General features: G+C 53.1%; 1 protein-coding gene across 1 annotated transcript in view; it reads left to right on the plus strand.

The window, feature by feature from the left end:
- Positions 1-26: 26 nt before the first annotated feature.
- The window catches only part of Mical2 (microtubule associated monooxygenase, calponin and LIM domain containing 2), a 231,139-nt gene continuing 221,202 nt past the window's right edge, over positions 27-9,963 (plus strand). The window contains exon 1 of the mRNA XM_023719407.1: positions 27-42. The gene's annotated coding sequence lies outside the window, so the exon portion shown is untranslated. The remainder of the gene's footprint in view (positions 43-9,963) is intronic.

The following is a 9,963-nucleotide window of genomic DNA, read 5'->3' on the forward strand; positions in this document are numbered from 1 at the left end:
CAGACCTCGGCTGAAGACAGTCCTCCACCTTCGCTTCCCAGGGTTTGGGCTGCGCCCCATCCCTGTCCCTTCGGCCCCGTCCTTCGTCCCTTCCCTCTTTAGTAACAGGAAGTCAAGTTGGCCAAATGTCAGTGGCTCGGCCGCGACCCGCGTTGGGTCGCCATGGTGTCTTTCTGGCCCCAACCCCGGGAGCACCTCGGCCTGGGCCCCGGAGAGGTAGGGTCCCGCCCGCCAGCAGGTGGGGTTAACGCTGTCGCCGGCCAGCCTCTCCTGCAGAGTTAGGAACGCCTTTACTGGATGGGGAAGAGGCGTGCTGAATGAAACCAGAGCAAATGCGTGTGTCTCCTTCCACATTGTTTATTCTGGGGCCCGCGTTCTGAGAGCGGAAAGAGCCTTCGTTTGCAAGCTCTAGGGCCTCGTGAGCCAGTGGCATTGTGCGCAACTCTTGCTGTCAGGGTGGCCCCAGACCTGAGGTCTGGCGTGGTTTGGGGTGAAGGATGGGGGCGTCTACCAGCCCCTCGTCGGCAGGCCGGGTGGGGGCAGCCAGCAGCTAGTTGGCTTACCGCGCTTTCTGTGACTGAGCTCCCTGTGACCTCTCTGTGTCCCCTGTGTCAGGCCCCATGGGCAATGGATCCACAGAATGGACCTGGGGTCCCTCTGATATCCTGGAGATTTTAACTGCAGTAAGAACTGGTCGGGGAGATGGCTCAGTAGACTAATCGCTTACCTGGCAAGCTCAAGGGCCTGAGTTCAATCCCCAGTTCCGCAAAAATAACTAAAATAAAAATTAAAGAGCTGGGCTGCTTTAGGACTCAGAGGATGGGCATCTTACTCTCCCCCTGGAGTGGCAGGGCCAGGAGACACGGGGTGGTCCCATTGTGGGCCCACATGGCCTCCTGGCTTCTGAAAGATTCTGTCCACCAGGATGTCAGGAGGTGCTTTGGCAGAGTCAGCCCACCCACATGGCCCAACCTGTGAACTGTTGGTCTCTCTGTCCTGCAGTCAGCTGTGATGGGCGGTGTGGGCTGGGGGTGACAGGGGTGATTGCTGGCATCAGAGGCTATTATAGGGGGAAGGCTCCTTCCACCACTGACTTGACTGCACCTCTGAGATCCGCCTTTCTGATCACCTAAAAAGATAGTGCTAGTTGGTCTTATCTAGCTTTGTGGAGGTTTTTGAACATATCTTTTAAATAATATATCCCTTTTATCCCTGCTCCTTCTTTCTTTAAGCCCAGCCCAGGATATTTTGACTTTGACCTTCTGTCTGTCTTTTCTTCCAAAAGAAAATCATGATTAGCCTAATACCGATCAATGACATTTTACTGTAAACTGATCTAAGGACTATGGTTGGCTGTGGTGACGGAGGCCATTCCCAGGAGCCTCAAGGAGCCCAAATAGTCCTCATTCCTTTTGTGCCCAGGGTTGAGGTCTGTCCCTGTTCTCTCCACCCATGTCCACTCTCCCCTGCCATGAGAGTGGCACTCCCCTCACTCCACACTGCTAAAGAGCAGAAGTCCTGCCTGAAAGCATTGCAAAGCTTGGCTCTGGCTGAAGGGGCTGTGGCTTGGGGATAAGGTTTGAGTTGAGCTCTGCTCTCAGAAAGCTGAAGTACTGTTCAAGCCAAGGTACTGTTCCTCATGCTGTGAGTTTTCATTCGTTACGCCATCAGAGCCCCACATTAGCTCCCAGAAGAAGGAGGTGGGCCTCACCCCATTTTACACATGAGGACACTGAGATGTGGAAAGGTTACAATGTGCCCCAATGCATAGCTATTGGTGGTGGGAGAGGATTCTTGCCTTGGTTTGTCAGGGTCAGGGGAGAGGGAGATTAAAGGACCGCAAGTAGAAAAACCTGGCTGTCCTGTGGTAAGCTGCTCTCTGGAGCTTACCACAGTCACTGCCTCTACTGTAGTTGCAATTCCCTACCTTGTATTCTAATTAAGTGTGTATACTTACTGCGGCATCTTTTTCTTTTTTAAAATGGATTTGGTTGTTACAGGGTCTTACTACACAGCTCGGACTCATAGTGATCCTTCCGCTTTCAACTTTCTATGCCCTGGGATTACAGGTGTGCGCTGCTACGCCTGGACTCTGTGGCCAGCTCAACCCGCCCTGGAGGTGGGACTGGCGCAGCATGTGACGCCAGGGATCGAACTGAACTGTGGTCCCTACGCTTGCCTAAGCTTGCCTAAGCAGGTGCTTTAATCCCCTGAGCTAGCTCAGCGGCCCTTATTATGGCTTCTTACCCCACTAGCAAATGGCATCTAAAATACTGTCGAATTTATTTGCTGGCTCTCACAAATCCTCCTTGTTCTGTGCCGTATACTCCCTTAGCCTTTTTTTATACCAGCTCCAGTTAGGGCATCTACCGTGATGTGCTGCAGTCCTCTATTAAACAATATTACAAATACTCCCAAACACTCAAAAACAGAACAGTAACTGAGCCGCACAGGCTCGCTGCTCTGCTCAACAGCCACCAAGGTTACACCACGTCTTGCTAGCTCTCTCCTTTCCCTCTGTTCTTCCTGAAATACTTAAAGGGAATCTCTGCTGTCATGTCTTGTACTAGTGTATGTCTCTTTTGAAAAGAAGGTTCCTTTGCAAACTCCCACTGCCATGATCCGCAGTAATTCCTTGGTATCACCTGTCTGTATCCGGACACACTTAGTTGTCACAAATGACCTTTAGAGTTGGAGTGGGAGTCAGGATCCAGTGTGCCGGCTGGATGTAGCTGTTTGTCCTTTTGTCCCTGTTATAGTTGGAAGAAACTGCCCTCTGATTGTCAGCAGTGACCTCGGTTTTCACTGCCTGTCACCCCTGGGAACCCCAGCAAGCCTTGGGAGCCTACATCTGTCCTGTGGGATGCTGGATCTATGAGTCAGAGCCCTCCGTGTGGAATGAGGCAGAGGCTTAGGGAGCATCTGTCCAGTTGTATCAAAGATGCTCACGAAATGTGTTGAATGAGTAAACTCTGTTGTGGTTTTGTGTGACTGCTGGACACGTGTCTGGGTAGAGATTTTTGTTTTTGTTTTTGTTTTTGTTTTGTATTTTAGGGAAGGGTCTACAGGGTCTCACTACTAGATGGGACTCATAGTGATTCTCCTGTTTGCAGCCTCCCCGGAGCTGGGATTACAGATGCGTGCCACCACACCCAGTCTCTGTTTTTGTTTTTGTTTTTGTTTTAAAGAGGCTCCTTCACACGCAATGTTCCCTCAGCAAGTGTCCACCTCTATGCCTCCTCAAGTAACAGGAGAGCTGCTCTGGTTTTCAGTGGGAGCCTAGACAGTCACATTTGTGCCCCAACCAGCTCCTGCCCTCTGCAGAGCACATGCAGGCTGACAGGGACTGACACTGTTTTGACCAAGCTTTGGGTTCCGCCAGTCAAAACCTACACTGGGACCCAGGCACTGGGAGCTGGGAGAGCCCCGCACAACCTACCCTTCTCTTTCCAAGGTGTCTCTTCCCTGTGCTTCCCAGAGCCTCCTCTCATCTTCCCCACACTTGTGCACACAGTGGCCCTTTCCACTCGTGGTCCCTCTGCAACTGGAGGAGGCTGGGACCAAAGATGAACAAGTAGGACCTGCTGGCATCCACCTGAATGTGTGTGTGAAGACCACATCGCCACTGGTGGTTTTTGTGGGCAGCCCCGTGAAGGAGACCAGAGGCCCCCAGCCCTCGTGCTTCCTGCTGTGTCCCTGGCCTTCTTATCTCCAGCAAGGCCCCTCTCTGCAACAACCTCAAAAACGAGAGCAGGATTTCATTTTGTTTTCTGTGGTCATTTTTTTTTTTAAAACAACCTTTTCTACTAGGAAAAAAAATAGTCTCTGGATGGCAACACTGAGTCGATTTTTCCCCTTTGTCGTTTACTTTTTAGTTTTTCCCCAAATTTTTATTATAGGCATGTTTAAATTTTATAATGGAAAATCCAAATTCTGATTCTGTCTCTGTCTGTCTGTCTCTGTCTGTCTCTGTGTCTCTGTCTCTCTCTGTCTGTCTCTCTCTCTCTCTCTCTCTCTCTCTCTCTCTCTCTCTCCTTTGTCATCTACCTATCTCTTTAAAAAGAAGATGCAAGCCAGGCTTGCTAGGACATACCTGAAATGGTGGCTACTATGGAGCTGAGGCATGGGGACTAGGTTCAAAGCCAATCTGGGCAACTTAGCAAAACACTGTTTTAAAATAAAAATTAAAAGATGTTGAGGATGTAGCTCACCCTAGGTTCAGTCCCAAGAACGGGGGCAGGGGCTAGTGGCTAGCTATAGCACAGAGGTTGTGCATTTACCTAGCAGGCACAAGGCCCTCAGATTAATAAACAGACTCCCCTAAATCAATTATACATATTCTTGGCGCACCTATACACACAAAAGCCAGGGCTTTTGACATATGTTTTAAAGAATATCCTGGGTCTCCCCTAAAAGTCAGAAAATAAGAAAAGCTGGGATTTAGGAGGTGAGCACATTTGGCAGACCTCTGAGAAGCCTTGTGTGTACTCCCATCTCCTCTCCCCCACGGGGATTCTGAGAATATGCTTGTGATGTCCCCCTAAAGCAGTCTTCCTCGTACCAGGCTCTCTGTCAGGAGCTTGCGGGTCAGATAAGTGGAACCATCAAAGAGGATGAAACAACGTGTGTTAGATGAAGCAGGCAGGGCCCAGCTCTCAGCCTGGTGGCCTGGGCTGCCCTATCAAGTGTCCTGCTCATCTCACTGGGTGCCCTGCTGTGCTCCGCCCCCACCGGCTTCTGCTTTCCTTTCCACACCATTTCGGAGGTAGCAGGTGTGGCTGTGGGTGCTGACAAGGTGCTGCCTTCCCAAGCCTCCATGACTTGGGCTCAGGAATCCTGAGCTGGTGAGGGTGACAGTTGGCATGGGCCCTCTGGCCGCAAACACCTTCCATGCAGGACAGGGCCCCTTGTAGGTCTGATTTGAGCTGGTTCCTTCTCTGTCAGCTGTCAGCCATCCCTGTGTCCCGTATGCAAAGCCTTTGGGACAATCAGGGTGGCGTGGATTCTTACATGTTCTCCACCTGCATACACAGCCAGACGTTGCTGTCATCCATCACTCGACTAACTGCCCTAATCCAGTGGGTCTGAAGGGGAGCCGTGTGCCTGGGGACAGTGCTGTGACTTTAGGGTTAGGGTTTCTAGTGCACTTTTTAATTGGGCTAGGATTTCCCTCTCTCAGGGTTGGGTAACTTCCTTGCCTTCTCTGCTCCTGAAATCACTATCCAGTGGCCATACATCCACACATCTGGGGGAACAACTGTGCCCCTTCAGTCCTTGGCTAGGTTTCTTTTGAGGGGAACACAGGTAAGCGGGGACCATGCCACCTGCTGCTTTGCTGCTCGGGTTTTTCTCCTTCCCTGGGTGATGGGTGAAGTCCAGCAAGGACTGCTGGCAGCAAGAGGAGGGCAGCAAGGAGCTGGGGCTGCTGCAGCTTGGTGGGATGTCTCAGCCCCATATTCCTGACACTCCCAGCCCAGAACCCCAGTGCATGGAAGAGGTGGGACCCGGGGTCTGGGAACAGCTGGAGCTGGCCCTTTCATTGTAGCATCAACATGCTGAGGCACCAACTCTACCTCTGTGCTCTCAGGACTCAAATGCTGGCCCTGACCCCTTCTCTGAGTGCTGACCATATCTGGTGACAGTTTGTAGGACTTGGGTATCACATGTGCAGCATAGGGTGGAGGCCCTGTGCGCAGCATCTGGCTGCTGACAGCACCATGTGTCATGACAGCTGGGCTCTGCACCCCGGGATGGAAGGCAGGGGAGCAGGAACGCAGGAATGAAGGGCGGGTGGAGCAGGGGAGTAAGCTGGGACTGGACGGGAAGACCTCCTTCCAGGCTGTGGGGTGGGGGACTCAGTCAGCCTCTTTCCCAGGGAATGTCCTGTGGGGCGTGTGCAGCTGAGGCAGGGAGCTGTGGGGCCACCTGGCAGGGTGGTGGCAAGGTGGGGCACTGGATAAGACCCTGGGCTTCTTCTGCATTCCAGGGTGGCCTCAACTGGGGACCCAGCTAGGTTCTTGCTTTGTCCAAGTCTCCGTCTCCAGCTTGGGTGTGTAGTTAGCTTGTGTCTGATTATCTCAGGCTCTCTTAAAAGCTGCCCCCCCAATGCTTACACAGGTGTATGTTACTCACCCACAAACACAGAGAGTTCACCCCTTCCACAGATGCACAATACCCTGCAGGTACTCAGCCTTATTTGTGTACTTGGATGTATGGTCAGATATTCACTCAGCGCAAAGAGAGCTCAATAAACACATAAATCTTCCTTCTCCCTGTGTCCTGCAGCTCCTAGTTCCCTCCTCAGTGGCACCTGCTGTCCCCATCTCCCATGGGTCCTTCCACATGAGGGTCACCCTGTGCCTCCCTCACTCCCCTGCTGGGAGGTAACCAGGGTGTGAGGACTCATGTTAGCTGAGACCTCACTAGAGCCCATCCACTCGGCTTTTGGAATCCCCTTGTGTCAGATCCGAGGGTCCAGAGACTGAGAGGGTCTGAGCACTGAGAGTAAATCTTGAGAATGTTCCCAATCCAGGGCATGTAGGCAAAAACGAACAAAACATGCTAAGGCAGACCTGGGATCGAATCCTAGCCATGTTCTTGTACCATAGTACATAGTCCGTGAAGAGGAGGTGTTTTAAATTATTTGTAAAGTGCCTTGCATGGGTACACACTCAAGTGTCAGTTTTTTTCCACTTTGAAAGAGCGACCCACTTTCAGAATGAGTGGCACCGGCTTCCTGAAGCCCCTGCAGGGCGTCCGCAGCTGCTCTCTCCCTGCAGAAGGCATCCGGCGTGCTAACTTCTGCCAGGCTGAGCTCCCCAGCCTGCTTCCTCCTGCTGTAGGGAACTGGCCTCCCCCGGCCCCTCATCCCTGCGGGGTCCCGGGTCCCTCTTCTCTCCAGGGTCGGTGGGCAGCGTGGCCTGCAGAGGGCTCTGCACCGCTTACAGCTGCTCTCTGGGGTGCTTCCGGCGTTGCAGATGTGTGCTGATTGCTGGGACTTCATCTGCATCTTCAGCATGAGGGAAGAAAGATTACACACAATGCCGCGTAGATTGCTTCCGAGTCTCAGTCTTCTGTTGCTCTTGGCCCGCTCATTATGAAATCTTTCAGATCCAGGCTGAGAGGCCTTATATGTCCTGATTTTAGAGCAGCACTTAAATTTAGCAAGCAGTTGTAATCTCTTAAAAAGGTAGGCCAGGGGCACGAAGGCAACTGCCTGGCTCTCTTTTATCCAGGCTCAGACAGATGGCAAAAAGAGGAGCATTTCTGTGTCCATAGCAACCACTGCCTTCCCCCCACTCCTGCCCCCTTTCTCCACCGGCAGGGTGGAGGTGCCCCCCTCACTTGCACCTGCGGGTTGGGTGGGAGCGCTATAGTTTTACCTTACTGCCTTTGGACTCAGAAGTTGGCAATGACAGTATGTGGATCTAGCACAGCTTCAAGTGACGCTGACCTGGGGGAAGGCTTGAACCTCAAACCTTGAGGTGTTCTCTGCCCTGGCTTCTCGTTCACCCACAGGGACACCGAGGTACAGCAGCTTCTCCGTGTGTTTCTTGCTTCGGCACACCTAGCCAGCCCAAAATCAAGGCTCTGCTGTCTGCCATTTTCTCCCCGGGTCTGTGACAGCTTCTCTTTCAGTGGGCCTTCCTTCATGGGAGACAGAGCCTTCTGGTAACTCTGCTGGGCTTTGAGTTGGGACGTGAATGCTTAGAGCACCAGTAGCCTGAGCCTCAAGACGGTTTGCAAGTGGGAAGGAGACCAAGCGAAGGAGGAAGGAGACAGCCTTAGGATGTGTTAGGTACAATATCAACTCCTCACAGTGAATGTAGCCATTTTGTCCTACAAACATGTACCAATAAAATACAGTAAAAAGAAAAAGGATCTTTCCTTATCAAGACACTGCCCCAGAGCTTTGGGGTTTCTTGTCCCCACCTTTATTTTCAAGGCCTTAGCTGCAGAAGACCTTGGTTAAACACAAACTTTAACTGGAAAGGACGCTGCCCGTAGAGGTTTGTTATCTCCAATTAGCTGGCAGCAGAACCTTGAGAGAGTAGGGTGTGGGATCTGGTGGGGGTGGGGCAGAAATGACTGTCAGGAGGGCACCCCTGGGAGGGCGTGGAGCACCTCAGCCTAGGTTTGCTGGTGCATGAAGTACAGCTGTTGAGCTGGGGACCTTGTGACAGACGGGAGCTGGATGCCCTTCGGCCACCTGGAGGGAGGGAGGAGCATTCACCAGGCTCCAGAGGCCTGCACATCAGCACAGGCATCTGTGTGCATAATGTCACGCAGTGGGGTCAACTGGGCGCCTTCCCCGAAGAGGAGGTGCTTGTCCGGGGAGCAGGGCCTGGGAAGGCGGACGGAGAAAGAGCACAAGGAGGTGTGCAGAAGCAAGGGAATGCTCAGAGTAGAAACACAGATGCCACCCAGGGCCACTGAGGCTGGAATGAGGTGGGCTCAGAGGTACAGGCACCCTGGGTACTGGGTTGGAGGTGAGGACCCAGCAGGCAAGCAGGGCACCCTTGCAGAGAATGGCAGGGGCTGATTTCTTCAGGTGATGGGCTTGCACAGGATGATGGGCTTAGGAGGCGGAACAGACCTCTTTGCCTGAGTGAGGAGGAGTCGTGGGGCCCTGCAGGAGTCAAGGGGACCAGGAAAAGGGCAATGCAAGCAGAGCCCAAGGCAGCCTCCAGGATGGCCCTGGGCCTTACCACCAGTTTCAGTGTGCAAGGAGTTGGTGTATGCATTGTGGCTTTCAGTGTCCAAGGACAGCAGCCTGTTTGGGTGCTCTGTCATTAGGGTCCCAGGATGTGGGTCATGTGTCCCTTTCTGTGCACCTGTCTGTACTTTGGTGACTGCAGAAAACAATGGCTACTCTCCGCTTTCCTGACCTCACGGCAGGCTCAGCCTTCTATGCTGGTCATTGCCTTCCTCCAAGTGGGTTCAAGGGAAGCAAATGAAGGGAGGGAGGTCGCCAAGAGCCATGAACGAGGAGTCGTTGTCCCCTGCCTGTGTATTATCAGAGAACAGAGAGGAGGAAAAGAGCAGCCACATAGCTCTCGCTTCTGCAGGGGCCGACCTTCACGGAGCAGAGCACGCCATCTTCGGAAATGATGCTAATTGTCTATTTTGTGTGGGCGCACAGTCACTTGGGTCTCCCTTCATGCGGGCTGTGGCCATGAAAGGAGGTGCACAGGCTGAGCATAGCCTCCCCTGCTCCAGCGCCAGCCTGGCGGTGAGGGTCACAGCGTGGCAGCTTGGTGTGTTTACTGGCGTGAGATCTGGCAAAACCTCTGCTTCCTGTGATGGCATAAACCGCCCCCCCCAAGGAGCAAATAGAATGATTTCCATATTTACGTGAGCTATTGAGGAGGTTGCGTGTGGCCCTGGAGTTGGCTTGCTTTCTTTCTCCTGGTGTCAGTTCTCCCAGTATGAGTCCAAGATCGCTCGGCACAGATTGCTACAGTGGATGGCTCACTGTGCTGAGTGCTGAGCATGCGTCAGCTTGTCCTCTGTTGTGACTTATGGTCACAGAGTGGGTTTGCAGCATTTGGTTCTCCACTGCCGAGTGGGCACGATACCACTCGTCTCACGGTGCGCTTGGGGGATTGCACGAGGCAGAGAGCACGGCACCCCTTGGTGGTGCCTGACACATGGGGCCACACGATGGCCTCTTCCTGCTGCCCGTTCTTGAGCTGCTCCACAGGAGTCTTAGAGCACAGATGTGGGTGGGGCCTGTCTGTACCCCAGGCCTCCCATTTGTACTGTTCCCTGAATGGCTTTTATCTCCAGCACTGACTTTCAAAAGAGTGTCTCTTTTAGAGTACCTGGTGGGCCAGGAAGCAGTAGAGGACACCACCTGTTCATCTACTTGGAACTGCAGGGCTGGGAGCACCTGACCCACCTCGCCAGGGGCTGGAGTTCTCCACCCTGGTGGTCCGGCTTGGCGTAGCACACCAGAGGTGA

The sequence above is a fragment of the Octodon degus genome, unplaced genomic scaffold, assembly GCF_000260255.1.
Source record: "Octodon degus isolate 3935 unplaced genomic scaffold, OctDeg1.0 scaffold00067, whole genome shotgun sequence".
Classification (NCBI taxonomy): domain Eukaryota; kingdom Metazoa; phylum Chordata; class Mammalia; order Rodentia; family Octodontidae; genus Octodon; species Octodon degus.